The 19,737-nt window shown below is 43.5% G+C and overlaps 1 pseudogene across 1 annotated transcript in view; it reads right to left on the reverse strand.

Moving 5' to 3' along the window:
* LOC144892341 (uncharacterized) overlaps nt 1-18,159 on the reverse strand; it is a 62,580-nt pseudogene extending 44,421 nt beyond the window's left edge. The window contains exons 1-2 of the transcript XR_013623524.1: nt 17,968-18,159; nt 15,179-15,283 (exon numbers count right to left, since the gene is read on the reverse strand). The product of XR_013623524.1 is annotated as an uncharacterized LOC144892341 (transcript). The remainder of the gene's footprint in view (nt 1-15,178; nt 15,284-17,967) is intronic.
* Nucleotides 18,160-19,737: the final 1,578 nt, after the last annotated feature.

Here is a 19,737-nt window from a genome sequence, read left to right on the forward strand (position 1 = left end):
GACAAATCTTCAATTGGAATTTTATTTGAGGTTCAAATGACCGCGGGAGATCGTGTGATGGTGATCAAGTTCTGGAAGGACAAAACGGTGCGTTTCTTCTTCTTTCAACAATAAAGACTTATAGCTTAGAGACCGTACATCCAATCATCTTGGAATCACAATCACCAATTTTGCACACTTGTTGCGCTTGATGAGATCTACATTGCATTCAAAGTTCAAGTCGATCAATGCAATGGTTCAAGAGTTAGAAGCTTTTTTAAATTTACCTTCCATTATTTATTGCGGCCAAACCATGTGACTTATCAAAACGTCTCAAGTAACATTGAAACATCCCCCCATGAGGAACATTTGTATGAAGTTTCCACTCGAAATCTTCACAAATTATGGTGGTGATACCATTTCTAGTTTGAGCTTAAAAACGTCACAACTCTGAAACCATGTGTCAGATGACATCGTGCCCAGAGGCTTTTTTGTTCGTCATGGGTGTGCGAATATGCATGCCAAGGTTGGGCTCGATCCGTTCAGCTGTTGCGGAGAAAAAGGGGTTTTTGTGTTTTTTCACGAAAAACAAGATGGCGGCCGAAACATGTGACGTATGACTTCGAAATTTTTTGCGTTCTGTGTTTTTTTTAACTGAGAAACTGGGAAAAAAATCCCATTTTCGGGGGAGAATTTTTTGTTTGACGAATTCTAACCTCTTAACGTCAGCATTTCTAATATACTCGATACACATGTCTTTTGTTCCCATTGAAGAGTTCTTTGGAAAGTGTCATTCCTCAAATTTTTCCATTGAGCGGATTCGGAGATACAGAGGGGCAAAGTTGAATGTGTTTTACAAGATGGCGCCCATACCACGTGACCTATGACGTCATAATTAGCATTAAAAAATTCTAGGAGCCGAGACGATCATTTGATGAAAATTTCCGGTCAATCCAACCAGCGGTTGCTGAGAACATTATTTATGAAGTTTTCGGAGGTGCAAAATAGGGCGGAAAAATAAGAAAACTCTGGCAGTAATAATTAATACGTTTCCTCTCCATTTTATGGAGTGAATGAATGAATGAATGAATATGAGTGATCGTTTTGAAGCCATTTTCCCCGCTAGAGCGGGGGTTAGCCTTGCGGGCCCCATGACAATCATGGTTCCCTGTTTGAGGCAATGTTTTTTTTTTTATGGCCGGATGCCCTTCCTGACGCCAACCCTTAGTCACCTCTTACGATGCACAGGGATACGGTGTACCTATTCTAAACCGGGGTACACACCGGGATACCGGGGTACACATGGAGAGTAAACCTAATAAATAAATAATAAAATGCAATGGGGATACGTTCTTAAGATCTGTGAACCCCAAACACAGAATCCCTCAACTTTTCAGTTGGGGCTTAACGTGTGTGTGTGTGTGTGTGTGTGTGTGTGTGTGTGTGTGTGTGTGTGTGTGTGCATGCGTGTGTAATGGCGATACGTTCTTGAGATCTGTGAACCCCAAACACAGAATCCCTCAACTTTTCAGTTGGGGCTTAAATTCTGTGTGTGTGTATGAGTGAGTCATAATAATATACAAACCCTAACCCAACCCCATCCCTAACCCAACCCAATCCCGAACCCAACCCCATCCCTTACCCAACCCATCCCCAACCCAACCCCATCCCTTACCCAACCCATCCCCAACCCAACCCCATCCCCATCCCGAACCCAACCCTAACCAACCCCATCCCTAACCCTCACATTCAAAATCCCAACCCCAACCCAAACCCAACCCATCCCCAACCCTCACATTCAAAATCCCAACCCTAACCAAACCCCAACCCAACCCCATCCCTAACCCAACCCTAACCCAACCCCATCCCTACCCCAACCCCATCCCTAACCCAACCCTAACCCTCACATTCAAAATCCCAACCCTAATCCAACCCCATCCCTAACCCTCACATTCAAAATCCCAACTCCAACCCAACCCCATCCCTAACCCAACCCAACCCATCCCTAACGCTCACATTCAAAATCCCAACTCCATCCCGAACCCAACCCCATCCCTAACCCTCACATTCAAAATCCCACCCTAACCCAACCCCATCCCTAACACAACCCCATCCCTAACACAACCCTATCCCCAACCCAAACTCAGCCCAACCCAACGTCAACCCTAACCCTCACATTCAAAATCCTAATCCTAACATAATCTTTTTTCTTTTCTTTTTTTAGATACGTATTTCTTTTTTCTTTTTTTTCCTCTTCTTCCAATTATGTCTTTCAAGGCTTTAAAGTTTGAAGAAGTAGAAATGGGAAGAAAGAATTTTCCAGCATTTTCTTCCTCGAACTTTCTTGATATTGCTTAAATCAAGCATCATGAAACAAAGAACATTGTTCATTGCTTTCGAATCCAAAGAGTCTCCAAGATGGACCCCACAGGTAGAGTCTCCAAAATAAAATCAACTTTCCAAGTTCCCAAGGTATAACCACAATCCTGTTTAGCCTCCAAGATAGGTATCACATTGTGAGTCATCAACACAAAACCTCCATTCCGAGTCTCCAAAAATATAACCATCCTTCCAAGTCTCCAAGGTAGAACCACAATTTTCAGAAATATTGAGGGTTTCCGTGATAAGTCTCACATAGTATAACTGTGGACCATCAAGGAGAACTCCCCTTTCCCAATTTTTTAGGGTTTCTGTGATGAGTCTCACATAGTATAACTACGGACCATCAGGGAGAACTCCCGTTTCCCAATTTTTTAGGGTTTCCATGATAAGTCTCACATAGTATAACTGCGAACCATCAGGGAGAACTCCCCTTTCCCAATTTTCATAAATTTGTGGGTCTCCAATGTATAACTTGTATTCTGGCTCATCAAGGTAGAACTTGTTCAGTGGGTTTTGTTTTGATAACTCACAATAAGTATCATCATGGGAGAACTCTTTTTTCAGGATTTTGTGGATCTCCAAGGTATAACTCTTTGGCTGGGTCATCAAGGTAGAACTCGTTCTGTGGGTCTTGGTTGTTCAAAATGTCTTCAAACAAAAAAATTACTTCATTCCAAGTTGAGAACCAGTTCACTGGTAATTCCCTGTTTGTCGTAAAAGGCGACAAAAAGGGTTGGCGGCAGGAAGGGCATCGGGCCGTAAAACATTGCTTCAAAAAGGGGAACAAAAAAAACAACAACAACCATGGTTCCCGAAAAAGGCCAACCCCCGCTTTGCAGGGAAAAATGGCCTCTAAAGGTGTTTTTTAAATTTATTTAATCCAAGTTGTGTTAAAAGCAGTATTTTCATTTCGTATCTCAGATACAATTTGCTGTGAGACAAAATAAAAATGTATTAATTTAATACAATATTTTTATTTGTATAAATCAAGCTCGATGAAAATCAAAATAAACTTTGCTAACTCTTACATGTCTTATCTATTAAAAAAAAAAATATATATATATATATATATATATATATATAAAATAAATAAATAAACAAACTTACCTCCATTTATAAGAGGTTCGAGTCTAGTTCATCAATCTGAAGGTTGAGCTCTACACAGGTAGTAGGACTCCAAGGAATAGCAAAGTTATCCCATTCCATTTTGGCACAGTAGTCCATTCTCAAGAGAAGCAGAAAGCATTTCCCTTTCCCAATTTTTCAGAAACAGAAAGCGTTTCCCTTCACATTGTATGTGTTTTAAAAAGCCTGTGTGGTCGGTGCCTTTTAAAAGAAGGGCTGGGTGTGTGTCATTTCCTGTGGAAATTCCCTGGGCATGTCTTAACTGGAAATGATGTAAAATGATGGAAAGGAAATCTTCTTTGTTAAAACATTAGATGGTGATGAGAGTTGCAAGATAATTAAATTATTTCCTATGCATAAACAAATATTTGTAGGATCGTGGTTTAAGTTTATTAATAGTTGAATGTTGGTTGGAGAAAAGAAGGTTATTATTATCTTTTATTTAAGTCCCCCACGGTCCCCGAAAAAGGCCAACCCCCGCTTGCAGGGAAAAATGGCCTCTAAAGGTGGTTTTTTATTTTATTTTATTTAAGTCAAAAGATAAAGTTTTTGTAGAGAATTTAAAAGAAGATATTTCTTTTGCTATGACGATACGGGTCTGCCAAAAAAGTTTAACCAAACGGTTAAAAGGTCATTAAAGACCAAAAGGGGAGGAATAGAGGTGATAAGAGAAAACGAAGGAATATGAGGGTAAGCGAAAAATTTACATGCAAGTGCATGGAGAAATAGGGGTGGTCCAGGAACAACATTTTCCTTCTACTTCTGCTTGTTCCCCATTGTGAATCTCCACACGTTTTTCAGTCGGCATGACCAATTAAATGATTCTCCACAAATTCTCCACAAATATTCTTCAAACAAACAAATTCTCCACAAATTCCGTGTCGCAAGAGTTGACGAACAGGGTTGGTGGCAGGAAGGGCATCCGGCCATAAAATATCGCTTCAAAAAGGGGACCATGGTGCCTGAAAAAGGCCAACCCCTGCTTTGCAGGGAAAAAATGGCCCCCAAAGGTTGTTTTTTTGTTTTTTTCTACAAACTGTGCATTTGTAGTCATTCTCTGTTGTGAACTCTCGTGTGCGTTTTGAGGTTGGATGACCGATTAAAAGCTTTTCCACAATTTGTGCATTTGTATGGGCGTTCATCATTGTGAATTATCATGTGCCTTTTAAGGGTGGATGAATGATTAAAATCTTTTCCACAACTTGTGCATTTGTATGGGCGTTCATCATTGTGAATTTGTATGTGTGATTTCAGGTTGGAGGAATGTTTAAAAGATTTTCCACAACTTGTGCATTTGTATGGGCGTTCTTCATTGTGAATTGTCATGTGTATTTTTAGGTGGGATGATCGATTAAAAGATTTTCCACAACTTGTGCATTTGTATGGGCGTTCATCATTGTGAATTTGTACGTGTGATTTCAGGTTGGAGGAATGTTTAAAAGATTTTCCACAACTTGTGCATTTGTATGGGCGTTCTTCATTGTGAATTGTCATGTGTATTTTTAGGTGGGATGATCGATTAAAAGATTTTCCACAACTTGTGCATTTGTATGGGCGTTCTTCATTGTGAATTGTCAATTTGTCATGTGTATTTTTAGGTGGGATGATCGATTAAAAGCTTTTCCACAATTTGTGCATTTGTAAGGGCGTTCACCATTGTGAATTATCATGTGTATTTTGAGGTGGCATGAGTGATTAAAAGATTTTCCACAAATTTTGCAGTTGTATGGGCGTTCATCTTTCTCTCCTTTGTGAACCTGGTGAACATTTTTACGTGCAAACAATTCATTTTTCGTTTTGTTGTGTTTGTAAAAAGTCCTCTTGTTTGTTTCAGTTGGCGAGTCCTGCGGGCCTGGGTCTACGCTGTTCATAAAAGTAGGTGCAGTCTTCCTGGCAGATTGAATGGATCCATCTGTAAATACAACATCACGTGACATGTAAAAAAAAAAAATCTGATATTGCTCAATACTCGTGATATAATTCTGACAAACGTACACAAACATGCACATATTGTTACGTTTGTGGTGGTAGGGGATATAATGCCATCGTGGAAATAGGATTGCATAGTAATAGTCTGGACCGTGTACGGGTAGGAGACATCTCAATGTGTTAAGGAGGGAAAACTGTGAGCTTAAGATCGTTTACATGTCACCACACGGGAGGGTGGCGTTGTGTTTACTAGGTAGGATGTAAGATTGGTTCTCTGCCAGTATGTGATTACCCTCAGTGGTTTTTCCTTTTGTTTTTACAATTGTAACAAGCCGGCCATATGAACGCACATATTTAACCAATAACAACAACAACAATCGCCTACAGTGTCCGGACATTACGATCGACAAGTAAACCCCACCCCACAAACCGACTGAGGAACAAGGCCACACCCCCACAGTGGGACGAGGTGTGTGGAAACTATCGCAACCGGCAGACCACACCCCAAGCTTCATCATTCGATAATCTCGCAGTTCACTCTCAAAGATCCTGTGCCCAGGATCGTGGTCTGATTCCATGAGAATGTGTGTTGGTGTGTATGTGTGTCGCAACCAATGACAACCTGTCTTATTGTCTTGCAGCACGTTGGAGTTCAGTTAGCCTTGTGGTTAAGCGTTTGGATGTTTGGCCCACATAATTGGCTTCACAATCTTCACATTGCATGCTGTGTATGACATTCTTTCTGTCACATTTGTTCACATGGTCTTTTGGTTTTGACAGCTGTGCTCGTAAAGAAACACATCCTTTATAATATGAATCCTGAGCTGCAAATCTTTCGACATGTACGTATGTATTCTGTATATATGGACATATGTGCAGGGTGTTTCAAAAAGATTGATGTAACTTTGACTTCCTACCATTTCCTTGTTTTTTTGACCGATACCGTTTTCCTTTTCGGGGTTGGGTGGTGTTATTGTGGTATTTGTTCCCTGGGATTTTTAGCTCCGTAACTCAACGATGCCATTGACAGTGGAGCAGAAGAGAAAAGTGATGGCTCTGTGGTACCAGACTAAATCATATGTAGATACCCGTTCTGCCTGCCGGTTCTGCTGGGAATACGACCTCAGAACACGTGATGGACCCACAAATTGTGCCATTCAACGTATTGTGAAACATTATGAGCACAAGGGTACAGTGCACAACCAGAGCAAGGGCAACAGTTGCCTTGCATAATATACATAATCTGTTACCATTAATATACCAGCATTAATTTATTAATATACGAGCATTAATGGTATTTTTTTTTTTTTTTTTTTTTTTTTGTATACAAGATCGAGGCTCGTGAAAGAGCGAACATTAATCACACAGAAACACAAACAGACACACAAAACAAATAACATCGGGAGCGGTAGACAAGATGGGGAGAGAGGGGGAAGGACACAAACACAACATTTGAGAGCAGGGACCGAGAGACATGGAGACATCGAGAGAACTGTGGGAGGGAGAGGGCTTTGGGGGGTAGGCATGGGAAGGGGGGGGGGGGTGGGAGAGGTATAAAACATATGGACACTGCCAAGACTTCCAGGAAAGAAGTTGGAATTTCAAACAAGGTGGATCTGGGGTGAATTAGTGGGGGTAGAAAAGATCAAGGTTTTGGATGGGGGAAGATAAGAGATGGTGGTGAACAGCTGTTTAGAAGCAAGTATTAGCATTAACACCAAGTTCTGGTGTGCGATAGAGAAGCTGATGGAAAACGTGAAAGATGAGGAAGTTGTTGTGGTCGGAGGAGACCTAAATGGACATGTGGGAAGGAGTATGGACGGTTTTGAGGGAGTTCATGGGGGTTACAGATATGGTGTGAGAAATGGAGAGGGTGAAAGGATTTTGGAGTTTGCTGATGGAGCTGATTTGTTGATTTGTAATACTCAGATCCAGAAAGAGGATAATAAGCTTGTTACATACACGTCAGGTGGGTCGAAGACAACCGTTGACTACCTGGTGGTGCGTCGGCGAGATAGGGGGCACCGGGGGAGGAGGTGATCCCGGGGAAGGAGGCTGTTTCACAGCACCACTTCTTTGTCTGTGACATAAGGGTGAAAGGTGCGAGGAGAGCTCGGCCGGTGAAGTACCAACCGAGAATGAAGTTGTGGAGGTTGAAAGAGGTGACAGGAAGGGAGGCATTAAAAGAGAGGCTGAGTAGGGTAGAGGATGATGTGGTTGAGCTTGAAAGTAGTTGGATGTCAATGAAAGATAGTCTGTTGGGAGCCGTTGGTGAGGTATGTGGATGGACAAAAGGACCACCGAGGCACTCGGAAACATGGTGGTGGGATGATGAAGTTGGAAAGAAGATTGACGAGAAGAGGAAGAAGTTCGAGGAGTGGCAGAAGGCGAAGGGTACGGGAGCAGAAAAAGCAGAGCATGAAAGTTATAAGGCAGCCAAGAAGGCTGCAAAGAAAGAGGAAGCAAAGGAGCAGGAGGCATGCAGGAAAATGTTCGGAGAACGCTTGTATTCGGAAGAGGGTTAGAGAGCGGTATTCAGGATTGCAAAGCAGATAGCGAAAGAGAGGTGTGATGTGATGGGGGTGAGTTGCTTGAAGGATGAAGTGGGACAAATCGTTGTGGACCCAGATGGAATTAAACGAAGATGGAAAAGATATATGGAAATGCTGTTGAATACAGAGAATGAATGGGATGGCAACATACAGAGTAACCCAGTTTTAGGACCGGCAGAGAAGATAACTGAGAAGGAAGTTGAGGAAGCGATAAAAGCAATGAAGAGTAGAAAAGCGGGAGGGCTGACGGGAGTTGTGGGAGATATGTTGAAGGCAGCGGGAAATTGGGGTGTGAAGAGAATGACAGATCTGCAATCTGGTGGTGAAAGAAGGCCGCATTCCAGTGAATTGAGAACTGAGTACCCTCGTCCCTCTATACAAGGGGAAAGGTGACCCTCTGGAGTGTGGCTTGTACCGAGCGATAAAGTTATTGGAGCATGGAATTAAGGTATTGGAAAGGGTGTTGGAGAGGAGGATAAGGAAGAAGGTGAAGATCGACGAAATGCAGTTTGGATTTATGCCAGGAAGAGGAACGACAGAACGAAGAGGAACGCTCTTTATTGTGAGGCAGTTGCAGGAGAAGTAAATGGAGAAGAGGAAGAAGTTGTTTCTTGGGTTTGTTGATCTGGAGAAAGCATTCGATAGGGTTCCATGCGAAGTATTGACATGGGCATTGAGGATGTTCAGAGTGGAGGAATGGTTGATCAAAGTAGTGATGGCAATGCACAAAAGAGCGCGCACAGCTGTAAGGACGAAGGACGGGAACAGTGGGGAGTTTGAGGTGAAGGTGGGAGTGCATCAGGGGTCGGTACTAAGTCCACTACTATTTGTAGCTGTGATGGAGGTGCTGGCTCAGAACATAAAGGAGGGTTTACCATGGGTGTTGTTGTCTGCAGATGATCTGGTGTTGATTGCGGAAAGTATGGATGGACTGAAGGAAAAGATGAACAAGTGGAAGGAATGTATGAAGACAAAAGGTCTGAAGGTGAATATCGGAAAAACGAAGGTGATGGCAAGTGGTAAAGCATGTGGTGAGGTGGAAAGAATTTGGAAGTGGCCATGTGCTGTGTGCAGGAAGGGTGTCAGAGTGAACTCCATTCAATGTACAATGTGCGCTGAGTTGGATTATCAAGAAAGGAGTGGGCTGAGAGGGGCATTAACCAGTTTGGCAGCTACATTCAAATGCAAGGTGTGCACAGAGGGAGCTGCAGATGGAGGAAATGTTGAGTTCGATCTTGGAGACGGCGTGAAGCTGAAAGGTGTGAAAACATTTTGCTACCTCAGAGACATGCTGAATGGAGAAGGTGGATCAGACTCGGCAACGGTTACTGGAGTGAGATGTGCATGGAAGAAGTTTCGGGAACTGAGTGGCGTGCTGATGAGGAGAGGAGTGTCATTGAAGCTGAAGGGAAAGGTGTATGCTGCATATGTGAGAAGTGTTGTGATTTATGGGAGCGAGACATGGGTAATGAACGTAGAGCAGCAACGAAGGCTAGAAAGGGTGGAAATGCGAATGGTTCGGTGGATGTGCGGAGTATTGTTGAGAGAGAGGAAGGCAAATGATGAATTGCGAAAGATGATGGGAATAGAGCATGTCATTGATGCTGTGAAGAGGAACAGGTTGAGATGGTTTGGTCATGTGTTGAGGAAGGATGAAAGTGACTGGTTGAGTAGAGTGATGGAAATGAATACAGAAGGAAGTCGAGGACGGGGAAGACGGAGAAAGACTTGGCTAAAGATGGTGGAAGAAGAAATACGGGCAAGGGGGTGAACAAGGAGAGATGCAGAAAATAGGGCAAAATGGAGAGGATTGTCATGGGGACCGCAAGGCTGCATGTTGTTGTTGTTGTTGTTGTTGTTGTTGTTGTTGTTGTTGTTGTTGTTGTTAGCATTAATATACTCTTGTTGTATTTGTATTCGTATTTGTTTCCTAGATCCTGCTTGATTCAAGTTTAATAAAGCCTGATATTGACCAAAAGGCTTTTCCATCATTCATTCGACATGGATCCGAACACTGTGAATGCCGGCAAAGAGTAGGCTTGCTGGGTTTGTGTCTTGAGACGATACCTTCGGGCTTATGAGTCCGATGAAGTTACGGAGGCAGATAAGCTCGACGTGCTCATTAACCGTGTGACCCTGTCCGTCTATCGATATTTCACCCATTGCGTGAGCGACACCAACGCTTGCAAGGCTCTCAAGACCTTGTACGTCAAGCCTCTTGGAATGATCTACGCTCGCCATTTACTTTCCCCCCACCGACAAGAGCCTGGAGAGACTTTGGAGCAATTTGTGCAAGCTTTGTGACACCTGAGTAGAGATTGCAACTTTCAGATTGGTACGTTGCAGGAACTTCAAGATGAATGCATGCGTGATGCTTTTCTAACTGGTCTGCAATCGCCTCATATATGACAACGGCTATTGGAGAATGACCTGGTGAATCTTCATGATGCGTATGAACAAGCTCGTACCTTGCAACTCGCTCAGATGCGTACGTGCGATCTTACCTCCCTGTGAATGCTTCGACGTCAGAGGGACGACGAGGGGTGATGCAGACACTCACTCAATCTCAGGATACTCCGATCAACAGTCTCCGCCACACGACCCCCACTCCAGAAATCGTAAGGAATGGTCGATGGTGAGCCATCGTCGGCAGAGAAGTCAATTCCCAAGTTAATGACGATCACATCAGCCACGACCAAATGTTATTTCTGCGGATATCGGAGACATCTGCATATCCAGTGTCCAGCATGCAATGCCACATGTAATAATTGTGGCAAGAAACGACATTATACCAAGGTGTGCCAAGCTGTCAAAACAGTCGGACCCATTTTTGCTGGTATGAAATTGGAAGCCACTACGCTCTCCGCGATTTCTCCCTGCAGTCGAGCTAAAGCGGTGGTCAAGATCACGGTGAATGGGGAGGTCGCCGATGCGCTGATCGACACGGGGAGTTCAGACAGCTACGTGAATGCTGTGTTGGTGAAGCGCCATGCTTGGCCTATCCTCCCCATGGGGAAAACAGTGTGTTTGGCATCATCTTTACATCAAGAGAATGAATGAATGAATGAATAAATGAATAAAAATGAATGACAGCCTGGTGTTGGCTTAGCGGTTCGGGTGCCGACTTGGGATCCGAGGATCCTGGGTTCGAATCCCGGTCGATCGCTGAATTAACGCCAGGGGGTTGGCTCAGCCCGTCATTCTTCCGAGGTCGGCAAATTGAGTACCAGCTTGCTGGGATGAATGATCCCGGTTTGTACCCCGGTTGAGAATAGGTACACTGTATCCCTGCACATCGTAAGAGGCGACTAAGGGTTGGCGCCAGGAAGGGCATCCGGCCATAAAAACATTGCCTCAAACCGGGAACCATGGTTGTCATGGGGCCCGCAAGGCTAACCCCTGCTCTGGCGGGGAAAATGGCTTTAAAACGCTCATTCATACATCAAGAAATAAAGGGATATTGTGTTGTGGAACGAGGAACTAATGAGACGAAGTACCAAAATGTGAAACCAATGGTTCTGAGAGACTTATGTGCTGATCTACACTTGGGTCATGATTTTTTGCGAAGGCATGCTGATTTAAATATGCATTATGGGGGTACTAACCCGATCTTCTCAGTCCGTCAGCTGGCAAATGTAGTAGTCGATCCACCATCGCTGTTTGCCAACTTAACTGAGGATTGTCAACTGATCGCTGTGAAGTCAAGATGACTTACCCGGGAGCATGCAAAGTTTGTTGCTATGGAGACCAGGAAACTTCTCACCGAAGGTATCATCGAGCCGAGCAAATCGCCGTGGCGGGCCCAGGTATTGGTGACGACCAGTGCGAATCACAGGAAATGGATGGTGATAAACTATTCCCAAACTATTAATCGTTTTACACAACAAGATGTGTACCCATTGCCACGAATGGACGAAATGGCAGGAGAAGTGGCAAAATATCAAGTATTCAGTGCATTGGATTTGCGCAGTGCCTATCATCAAATTTCCATCCGAGGGTCTGATAAGCTGTGCACGGAATTCGAGTCTGGTCAGCGACTATCAGTTTCATCATATACCCTTCAGGGTAACAGACGGAGTCGCGTGCTACCAACGAGCCATCAATGAGATAGTATCTCGAGAGAATCTCAGACACATTTGTTTACGTGGATAAGGTCACAGTATGTGAACGAACACAGAACGAGCACGACAATAACTTGAAACGATTCATGGAAGTAGCTCGCAAGTACAAACTCACTCAACGCTGACAAATGCACGTTCTCGGCTAAAACTATCAATCTCTTGGGATATACCATTTCAGACGGCTTGATTCGCGATGACAGGTCCTGTTTGCAACTGCTATTAGAAATGCCACCTCCTCCTGATGTAGCTGTGCCGAGACGAAGCCTTGGGCTGTTCACTCATTATTCCAAATGGATCCCGAAGTATTCCGAGAAAATTCGTCCTCTCGTTGAAAGCAAAATTTTTCCGCCGTCTTCAGCTGCCAAAATGGCTTTTCACCATTTGATTAAGGATATTGCACAAGCGGTGGCAAGATCAATTGATAACAGTTTGCCCTACGTTGTTGAGACTGATGCCTCAGAGTACGCAATCGCGGCTGCCTTGAATCAGTCGGGCCAACCCGTGGCCTTCTTCTCCAGAACGTTATCACACAGTGAGAGGTGCCACTCGTCTGTTGAGAAAGAGGCCGACGCCATAGTGGAGGCCTTGCATTAGTGGAACCACTTTCTCCTCGGGAAACATTTTCATTTGATCACAGACCAGCGATCGGTGGCTTTTATGTTCGAGGATCAACATTCCCAGAAAATAAAGAATGGAAAAAAAAAATTAAAAATAAAACAAAATCGCAAGGCGGCGCAATGAGCTTGCGGAATTTGGTGACGACATCGTATATCGCCCTGGCAAGGACAATGTTGCTGATGATGCATTTTCTCATGCTTTCTGTGGAACCAAGGGATCCGAGAGGGGATTGCGGGAGCTGCATGACTCGCTTTGTCATCCGGGAATCACTCGCATGGCGCATTTTGTTTGATGTCGAAATCTTCCCGATTCGGTTGAGGAAAGGGGAGGGGAGGGGGATAGGTGGGAGGGGGGAAGGGGGAAGAAGGGGGGAAAGGGGAGGGAGGGGGGAAAAGGGAGGGGATGGCTAGGGGGGAAAAGGGGGTGAGGAGGGAAAGGGGGAGGGGGGAAGGGGAAGGGAGGGGGCGAGGGGGGAAAAGGGGGAGGGGGAAGGCGAGGGGAGGGGGGAAGGGGAGCGAAGGGGGAGAAGGGGAGGGAAGGGGGGAGGCAGGAGAGGAAGGGGGTATATATATATATATGATGGTGGGTGAATGTGGCATTCATCACGTTTTTGAGTTACCTGTAATGCCGATCAGGAAGAAGAAGAAGCCGTACTACCAACTTCGTACACTCCCGGAATTGTTTGATTTATTTGTATTCAAATGTCTGGTGATTTTTTTGTATTTATTTATGCGACTGTGTACTTGCATATAACTGTCATTAATTTAAAAAGGTTTCGGCAGCATCGAGCGATTTTTTTTTAAAAACTCCAAAAAAACGATCTTTTTCTTTTGTCATAGTTTTTTTTTTGGCCGAAAACACTCCCAGGCACTCACTGATGAAGCTCTGAAAGTTTGATGAAGATCCGTTCAGCCATCTCTGAGAAAAATGGCAACACACAGACAGACATCGCTCTTGTGTTGTAGATTAGTGTTTAGATTGACTGATTTGCCACGAGTAGAAGTGACATTTTCCAGCAGGGAAGATTGTGGTGATTGTGAAGAAGAAGGGCAATTGAAGGTATCGACCTCCAGGGACTTAAGGCTATTTAAGTTCTTGCTGCGCGGACGTTCGTGCGAGACTTGTCCTGCTGTGAGCTGAAGCCAGACAATGGTTCATGCTGGTAAGATTGAGATAGTACTCTGCGAGATGGCTTGATTGTAATACCTCGCTTAATATACATCATCTGTTTGTGTTAATATACTCCTGTTGTATTTGTATTCGCTTCTTAGATCCTGCTTGATTCAAGTTTAATAAAGCCTGATATTGATCAAAATATTCCCCTATGGGCCGGTGCTCCTGCCTCACACCTAGCTCGGCTTCACGCTGTTGAAACCAAAGCTTTCAGAATTATTGGAATCTCCCGCGATGAAGCTATCTCTGAGGGCCTTTCACTCACTCACCGCAGGCAGGTAGGTGGTCTTTCTGTCTTCTACCGACTCCTCTCCAGCCTTGCTCCCCCAGTTCTCTCTGTGCTCTGTCCCCCAAATATTCCGACAGGTCGCACAAGATCTGCCAGCAACCCTCTGATGGTTAAACTGCCGAAATCTCGGCTCTCTGCTCACCTTCACTCTTTCATTCCTCTTTTCTCCCGCCTCTGGAACAAACTCCCACACTCCCTTCAATCCCACTCCTCCCTCCAGGTCTTTAAAACAGCTGTTCACCACCATCTCTTATCTTCCCCCATCCAAAACCTTGATCTTTTCTACCCCCGCGAATTCACCCCAGATCCACCTTGTTTGAAATTCAAACTTCTTTCCTGGAAGTCCTGGCAGTGTCCATGTTTTATATCTCTCCCACCCACCCCCCCCCCTCCCCATGCCTCCCCCCGCAAAGCCCTCTCCCTCCCACAGAGCTCTCGATATCTCCATGTCTCTCGGTCCCTGCTCTCAAATGTTGTTTGTGTCCTTCCGCCTCTCTCCCCACCTTGTCTACCGCTCCCGATGTTATATGTTATATGTTTCGGTTTGTCTTTCTGTGTGATTAATGTTCGCTCTTTCACGAGCCTCGATCTTGTATACAAAAAAAAAAAGAAAAAAAAAAAAGGCTTTTCCATCATTCATTACATCGATAACGATGACGTCATTGGTGCCGTAATTATGACATCATAATTCGACAGGGGCAACGCTCAGTCTGATCAGTTTTCAATTTATTGAGCATGATCTATGCAACAATTCGATTGGAGAATATAAATTTATGATGTCATTGCTCACATGGCCTGGCAGCCAGATTGGATCCAAGAAAATAAAAGAAAAAAACCCTTAAAAAACAGAACAGTTGCCTCGCAACAAGTTGGCTGCGCAGGGTAAGTATTTTATGAATACCATCTAGTTTATTAAGGCAATTAAATAATAACGTCATGTTTTTTTTTTCTTCACACCAGAGTTCATCATTAAACTGTTCAAACCAAAATGTATAGACGTTGACAGAAACCTTCATGGGGATGGTTCTTGAGGAAAGGAGCTTCGGCATCAATGGGTTCGGGTCGGTCCAATTGAACATCAATGTCATGGTCAGTTTTCACTTCCACAAATAATGCTGAAAAAAGTAAGATTTATTCAATGCAGGCACTCTTGTGTCACATGCAGGGCTGTTGCAAAAAGATAAATATTGCATCAAAATCATTAAAATCATGACAAAAAAATTAAAATAATCAAAATCTCAATCAAAACATGAAAATTTTCCTTGAAGAGAGAAAAAAAAAAAATTCCATCATGCATAAGAACACCATCATGTGTTGTCTTTGTGCCAAGTATGAACAAAATCGGTCCACACATCTCCGAGATATGGTTGTGCACAGACGGACGGATGAGACCCAATCCATAAACCCCCGTCTTGGACAAAGTCCATTGGGGTATATAATAACAGGTGTCAAATGAAAACCTCAGAATTGATGATTGCACAAATAGAGGATAATAGGATACAACAAGGTACAGTGAAACCTTGACTTACGAGTGCACCAACTTACGAGTTTTCCGAGATACGAGCCGTCGCTCGGGCGGTTTATTGCTTTGAGATGCGAGCCGAGATCTGAGTTACGAGCTTACGCCACCCGCCACCAGGTGGGTTCCGGTCACGTGGTTATCTTGCCGTGCAAGCATCTCTGCCGTATATCGCTGCTGCTTTGTTTTCGCATTTTGGTTATTTTGGAAAATTTCTTAGTTTTAACCATGGGTCCTAAGAAATTGAGTGCCAAGGGCAGTTCTGAGAAGAAGAGGATGATGTGCTTGGATATAAAACACGCAATCGTCTCCACCTCCGCCTGGTGGTGGAGACGTGCAAACCCCCTTGCCGTGCAAACACTCCACCTCCGCCAGCATCTTCATCTGATCTTCAAGGTAAATACACTTAATAAAACCAGTTTATTTCTTTACATTCTCTTTTATTATGTACAGTATATACGAGGTCGTGCTTGTTTATACGTTATTTGTTATTTATAAAGTACATTTTTCTTATTTAAAAACACGTAACAAAAAAAATTGGTGTGGTTTTTTGGGGGCTGGAACGGATTAATAGCATTTCAATGCATTTTAATGGGGAAATTTAATTTGAGAAACGAGCAAATTGAGTTACGAGCTCGGTCACAGAACGAATTAAACTCATAAGTCAAGGTTTCACTGTATTTTAATTATATTGTTGGCTAAAATATTTTATTTAATAATGAAGGGGATCATTTGTGTTTGAGAAATTGATTTACCATGTGGGTATTTCTTGAAGCAATTAAATCATAACATCGTGTTTTTTTTCTTAACACCAGAGTTCATCATCAAACTGCTCAAATCAAAATGTATAGACATTGACAGAAACCTTCATGGGGATGGTTCTTGAGGAAAGAAGCTTCAGCATCATTTGGTTCGGGTCGATCCAGGTGAACATCAATGTCGTGCTCAGTTTGCACTTCCGCTTTCACAAATAAATCGGAAAAATAACTTTTATCAAATGCAGGTAGTTTCGTGTCACATGCATGGCTGTTTTCACACTCTTAAAATAGATAAAAAATATATTGCATTAAAATCAATAGAAATCATTTAAAAAAAACATTTGTAGGTTAAATCTTTCTTGAAGAGAGAAAATAAAACATTTCCCTCAGGAATGGCGTCATGTGAAAACATTATGATATCAAAGCATTACATTCTGTATAAACTGCCTCGATGTTGTGAGATGCTTCTGACCTGACCACATCTTCAGTGGAATTTCACCACCACCCAACATCACAACCAACAAAACAGAGAAGGTGAGAAAAATGTCAATAAGGGAAAATGGAGAAGGTTTTCTCCACTAAACTGCTTTTATTCTCAAATTACAAACAATTGTCATCCAACAAATGACTGGTTGATTTTTTTTTTATCTCGAAAGAATCCTCATGAAAAACAAAATGCAGAGTGTGGCAGGTTAACATGTTGACAAATGCAGAGAATGGAATGAATAGGCCAAAGCCATGACATGTGAACATATGATAAGGAGAGTGTCAATATCATAGTAAACATATGATAAGGAGAGATAAGGAGAGTCAACATATCATAAGAGAAAGGATCAAAAGAGTGAGAAAGTTGAGCAAAGCTCAGGAGTCGCTTGGAAAAATCACGTGTTGATGACGAATTGTATTGAAGGACTGGACTGGCAAGATACCTGAGAGTTATGCACACACGTCTTTGAGATACCTTGTCTGAGTTCAAATCTCGACACATGTATAATAAACTGCCATCCATTATCACATGCATTGAATTCATCAATGTTTGCACCAACCCACCCCACCATCCCACAGTCTTCAAGAAAGCTGTTTATCACAATCTCAGATCACCCTCCATCCAACCATGATCTTTTTCACCTCAAAGTGACCCCATTGCAGAGCATTCCCTTTTTCCAGGTCATTGTGATCTCCCCCAACCTCTTTTCACCTCTTCCTCTTTCACATCTTTTCTCTTCGTCTTTCACCTCACTCTATCTCACCTCACCTCTTTTGGTTTGTTTGTTGATTGGTTTCATCATCGACATTTTCCCCTTCCTCTTCTTCCTGTGTTTCCTTCAACTTCTGTGCCGCTTATTCACCACCATGTGTCCTTCTCTCCCCTCCCCTTCATCTCACGCTCACTTATACTCTGCTGTTGTTTCCTCTTTCCATTCTGCTCTCAATCTTTCAGGAGCCTCCATCAAGTATACAAAAAATAGCGCACTAAACAAACACAGATCTCATCAGAAGTGATGTCAATCACACGACTCACCATTCGGCTGATCGCTTTGCTCCTCCTCCAGACCAAAGGAATTCACATCCTCGATTTTTATCTGCAGAATCTCGGGAAATCCTTCCGTCTCCTCAACCTTCATTCCACACACGAGCACAGTCTGCTGTTCCGATCCCGGCTGCACATGACAGGAATCCTTCTCACAGCCAACTTGAGCATTCATGGTGGGTGAACCTTTAGAAGGGAGGGAAACATACCACTCTTCCTGATGTTTACGCCACTCTGAGTACCTTGATCTGACAAAGTCCCAATATGTGAAGTACCTCTGTACTTGAGGCCTTATCTTTTCTTCAAATCAGTTAAAGTAATTTAAACTTTCACCACACACTAGCGCACACCCATCGACTCGTCATGACACAAAATTGCATGTCTCAAGACAATACTGCAATTGTATTACACGAGAGTGACACGGCGCGCTCCTCACCACACGTCGTTTCAGAGGGGTAGACATCTTTGACCGTTTTGCTGTCTTTTGGGTCTTCATGGTGTTTTGGGTCTTCAGGGCCATGTGGGTCTTCAGGGTCTTCTGGATCCTCTGGGCCTTCATGGGTATTTTGGGTCTTTGAGGTGTTTTGGGTATTCGGGATGTTTTTGGTCTTCGGGGTATTTTTGGTTTTCGGTGTGTTTTGGTTCTTTGGGGTCTGAAGGGTCTTGGGGGAATTAAAGGGTCGTCAAAGGTCTGAGAGGTCCCAGCAGTCTTAATGCAATTAAGAGGGTTAAATAAGAGGGTGGTAATTTTTTTGAAGAAGAAGAAGACGTTTTCGTCGCATATAAACATAGCGACATACATAACCATATATGTTTGCTCTATTATAATAAGATGTTGATGTGAATGCCGATTTGGCCACATATAAAACATTCAAAAGTTTAGGTATTTATGTAAAATCTGGGCCTGTTCAGCAATTTTAGGATGAAGACATTCAATGGTGAGAAGGCCTTACACACAAGCACAGGGCATGTGTGTGAAGGAGTATTTGGGCTCAGATGTAATCCATGCCACAGGTATGCTGACATGCAGACAGTTTCCCCACATCAATAACTTTCAGGTCATAAATAAGAAACCACTTTTCATGAAATCAGATGGAACAACAACATTCCTCTGGAACACATCAATGGGAATTCAGTTCATGTTCATCACTCTGGCAAGTAGGACTGAATCACCGGAAATAAAGATTTAAAAGAAGAGCATTTGTATCATTAGATAGTTTGAGCACTGAAGGAAAGTGAAGAAAAAATGTTCCCCCTTGGCCGGCCGGTACTTATCGGTGTGTAAATGGTCCTTTTTAGGCGGTTGGCAGGGATGATGCTTGAAACCACAGGAGGGAAGATGGCGACACATAAAATGCCGCAAGCCAAAATGCGCACGGTCACAAGGCGGGAGGTGAGCACAGCCCACGTTCCCTCCTCCTCATGCACGGACTCTGCTTCATGCTCCGAGAGTCCTTTCTGCTGTGAAGTAGAGTTTTCACTCGTTTCCAAGACTCCTTTCACCCTTTCATTCCTCTTTTTCCTGCCTCTGGAACAAACTCCCTCACTCTTTTCAATCCTCCTCCTCCTCCCTCCAGGTCTTCAAAACAGCTGTTCGCCGCCATCTCTTATCTTTGTTCATGTGTTCATGGGGCCGACAGAGCTTGGCTTGTAAAATGTTCGGGATTGATCACAGGGTAAGTCACACACTGGGGAAAACCAACCTTCATCCCTGCACCAATTAGCACTGCTTCACTCCCCCACACCCCTGTGTGAAGAACC

Source organism: Myxine glutinosa, chromosome 5, assembly GCF_964187855.1.
Source record: "Myxine glutinosa chromosome 5, kmMyxGlut1.1, whole genome shotgun sequence".
NCBI classification, from domain to species: Eukaryota; Metazoa; Chordata; class Myxini; order Myxiniformes; family Myxinidae; genus Myxine; species Myxine glutinosa.